We start from the raw sequence: 4,474 nt of genomic DNA on the forward strand, positions 1-4,474 counted from the left end.
TAGTAGGAGCTTACTAAATGATCCTGTGAAGTACTAAAAGCTCAGTTCTGCCCCCAGGTTCTGCCCAAAATCCACATAAAAAGCTGACCATCTGACCATTAAGGTGCCTAAACCCCTTAGAGGAAAATACAATGGGTAGTCTGGTTTAAAAAAGTGAAATGAAGGGTATGGGTTAGCTGATCTCCAAGGTCTTTTCTGGCTCTACTCCTATGATGCCTATCTTCCCCATTTAATGATGAGGAAAGTGAGGCTCACAAAGGTGAGCTGATTTGTCTGTGGTCACCCACTTGGTAAATGCTAGAGTAGAAAATGAAACTCAAGTCACCTGAATCAAACACAGTGTTCTTTCCACGTCCCTACATCACACTACAACACAATTGGCCATCATGAATACAACTTTCTGCATACAGAGTGGTTGGGGAGGGGGGAAGAGTAGGGGACCTGGAAGAGCAAGGCAGAAGGGATGGTTTGTGGTCTCTCCCAGAACAGATGGTCCCCTGCTTCCCTGGGGAGGATGAGCCAGGGGCTGGCCTGGCAACAGCTGCTTGAGGCTTATTCCTAGGAGCAGCTGGGGGTGGGGGAGGCCTGTGTCCCTCCTGCCTTCTGTTTTTTACCTGTGAGAAATCTGAAGGGAAGATTTTATTTTTCCCTCTAGATTTATTGTGCTCAGCCTAAATCATCAGTCATGATTTGGACCTTGTCGTTTTATGGGGCCTCTTTCAATGCATGATGAGGCTGTGATTGACGGCCTGACTACCAGACTGAAGATTTGTAGTTGATCAAGGGTATTTCTGGAACTACATGATTAAGAGATCAACAAATATAACTGTGCAGAACTGAAATAGACATCAAGAAGCAGGTCCCTAGATCAGATACAAGAGTTTCCTTGTCTTGGATAATTGTGTTGTACAAATGGGTTAATCCTCAGTTAACTGGAAACTGCACTAATCAGAACACACACACACACACACACACACACACACACACACACACACACACACACCCCCTCCATTTCCCAAACATGTTACCATGCATAATTTTTTGCAATAATGCTGAAAAAGAGTACAAATAAGCAAGGGAGAATCAATGACTGAGTAAATGTAAGTTTGATACAAATAACTGGGTCCAGATCAGGGAATACCAGAGTTTCTTCAGATTCTGCCCTGGTCACATGACATTTGGAGTCTTGTGCTCAATTCTTGGTGCCATATTTTAGGAAGGATGTTGGCAAAGTGCAGCATGTCCAGAGGAGAGTGACCAAAATCACTAGGGGCCTGGAAAGCATGATAGCTCAGCTGAAGGAACTGAGAATGTTTAGCTTGGAGAAGACGTGTGGGAAGGGAGTGGGAGAGGAGGCATGATAATGAACTTCAAGTATTTAAGGGATTTACCAAGTGGCAGAAGATGAAGACTTATCCTGTGTTGGGCCAGGAGGCAGAATGAGACCCGCTAGGAAAGGAGAGTTCAGTTCAATGTTAAGGAAGTTTTCTAACAATTGGAACTGTCCAGCAATGACACGAAATGCTTAACAATACGGCAGGCTTCTGTTTGCTCCATGTCTTAAGCTGGGGCTGAAGACAGCAACATACAGTGGAAAGAGCTGTGGAGTCAGAAGACTTGGGACCAAACCCAGCTACCTGTATGACCTGTATAACTACCTATGTGACCTCAGGCAAGTAATTTAACCTTCCTGAGCATCAGTTTCCTGACTCTCACGTGAGAGAACTGGACAAAGAGCCTCTGAGGTCCCTTTGGCTTGAAATTGATGATCCCATGATCTGGGAGCATCTTTAAAAGAGAATTCCAGCATTTGCATTTCATGGAAAGAAAGAAGGAGACAAGCATTTATTAAGGACCTACTACGTGCCAGGCACTGCACTAAGCTCTTAACAAATATTATTTCATTGATTCTCACAATAACCCTGGGAGGTAGGTGCTATCATTATCACCATTTTACAGTTGAGGAAACTGAGGCAAACAGGGTTAAATGACTTGCCCAGGGTCACCCAGCTAGTAAGCGTCTGGGACCAAATTTGAACACAGGTCCTCCTGACTCCAGGCCCAGTGCTCTATCCACTGAGCCTCCTAGCTGCTTTAGAACAGGGATTCTTGACCTTTTTTTTTTGTCATGGATCCCTTTGTATCTGGTGAAGTATGTGGACCCCTTCTTGGAATAATATTTTATACACTTTTTTATTAATTTACTTTGATTTGTCAACAATCACTTCCATAAGCTTTTGAGTTTTATGTTTTCCTCCTCCTTCCTCCCCACCTCCCTCCCCAAGATGGCGTGCAATCTGATATAGGCTATAAATATACATAAAATAATATTTTCAAATGCATAAAAGTATACAAGATTACAAAGTAAATCTGAATAATATAGTAAGTTATCAAAAAATTTTAGAGAACAAGTTCATGGATCTGAGGTTAAGAACCTTGCCTTAGAAACAAGATACAGTAATTCTATAATTCTATGAAATATAACATTACAGAACAGAACTAAATATGCCTTCAGAAAATGGAAGTGTCATAAGCAAAACCAAACTCCAAGGAGGTTGGAATAGATGACCTCTAGAAGCCCTTTCAGCTCTAAATCATGTTATCTTCTGATGTAGCAAACATACTATCACGGAGAGATAGTAGGGTTTAGAAGACCGAATTTCACATCAACTTCAAGAACTATATTGTTATGTTTCCATTGATGAGGAAGAACACATTCAATGTCTCATCTCCATTTGTATAAAATAAGTAAAGGAGTCTTTCATTTTTAATAGCACTGCCCTCCCCACACCCCAGAGATTTCATATTCCATGCTGTCAATATCAAAGGCCATCTGTTAGTAATTATCTGCCCTTTGGTTTTCAGAATTGGTCAGCTTTGAAGGCCAATTAAAAATTGCCCCCGTCACATAAGATGTAACACTCATAAAAATACTGAAATAAAAGGCAGTGTTTGGATAGCTGGCGTTGAGTCATCAACAACCTCCCCATCAGTGATATGAGAATTGCTGCCATATCAAAAAGCAGCCTGGGATTGAAAGAATTTACTGAGGCTGTGGGGAGTGATAGCACAACCCTAAGGAGGGGAGAAGAGTCAGAAGAGGGTGGAATTAGGAAGTGGCAGAGCTGGGATTCCAACCTAGGCTGTCTGATGCTAAATTTAATATTCTTTCCAATACATCATGACAAGTCTGGTACCCAAAGACTCAGCTCCTCTCTGGATTTAGAGAACTCCTTGCTTTGAAATGTTTTTCCACAGATTAAATCTGTAGTTACTCCACCCTTTTCCCATGAAGTAAGCCATGCTTGCTTTGGTAATAAATATACTAAACTTGAAATGAAGAAGATTAGCATGGCCCCTGGGCAAGGGTGATGCAAATTCACAAAGCATTCCAAATTTTTCTACCTTGCTTACATGAAATTGAAGTGTTTTTACTGAAGTAAAACCAGTTAGAATCAGAGCTGAGGAAGAATCTTCAAAGCAAATTTCTTTGGTGCAAGTATAATATTCAAAATACATAAGGAATTGATACAAATATGTAAGAATAAGAGCCATTCTTCAATAGATAAATGGTCAAAGACACAAACAGGAAGTTTTCCAATAAGGCAATTCAACCCATCAAAAATTATATGAAAAAAATGTTCCAAATCACTAATAAGACAAATGCAAAATTTTAAAACTCTGAAACTTAGCCTCAAAACCATCAAATTAATAAAGATGACAAAAAGGGGAAATGGTAATTACTGAAGAGGCTACTAGAAGACAGATAATACCAATGTACTTTTGGTAGAGCTGAACTGGTTCAGCCACTCTAGAAAGCAACTTGGAACTATATCCCCCAAAGTCATTAAAATACACATACCCTCTGACCTAGAAATTCCACTAGCATATGTAACAAGATACAAAAGATAGAGGGATAAGACTCACAAAAATATTTAGAATAGTATTTTTTGTCATAGCAAAAAACGGGAGACAAAATCAGTGCCTATTAACCAGAAATGGATGAACAAACTCTGGTGTATGAATATCATGGAATAGTATTGTGCTGTAAGAAATGACATATATAATGAGTTCACGGAAGTCTGAAAGGACTTGAATGAACTAATGCAAAGTGAAGTTAGCAGAAGCAGGAGGATAATTTACACGATAGCCACAATAATATAAAGAGAGACAGCTCTGAATGACATTAGAATTCTGATCAATGCAGTGAGCAATCACAGCTTCAGAAGACTGACAATGAAGCATGCCTCTCTTGACAGAGAGGTCAAGGACTAAGGGTACAGAACGAGACATACATTTTCAGATATGGCCAATGTACTGAGTTGTTTTTCTTTACTATACATTTAAAAAAAAATTAAATGTTATTAAATGTTTACTACAGTGTAAAGTACTGGGGATAAAAGACAAAAATGAAACAGCCCCCTTTCTCAGGGAGTTTATGTTGTATTGGGGTAGTCAACAAACCAACATTTTG

General features: G+C 39.9%; 1 pseudogene; it reads left to right on the forward strand.

Annotated features, from left to right (window-relative positions):
* The first annotated feature begins 3,305 nt into the window (after positions 1-3,305).
* On the forward strand, positions 3,306-3,401 carry LOC144454621 (U6 spliceosomal RNA; annotated as a pseudogene).
* The last annotated feature ends 1,073 nt before the right edge of the window (positions 3,402-4,474 follow it).

The sequence above is a fragment of the Phascolarctos cinereus genome, unplaced genomic scaffold (assembly GCF_003287225.1).
Source record: "Phascolarctos cinereus isolate Bilbo 61053 unplaced genomic scaffold, phaCin_HiC Scaffold_726;HRSCAF=1367, whole genome shotgun sequence".
NCBI classification, from domain to species: domain Eukaryota; kingdom Metazoa; phylum Chordata; class Mammalia; order Diprotodontia; family Phascolarctidae; genus Phascolarctos; species Phascolarctos cinereus.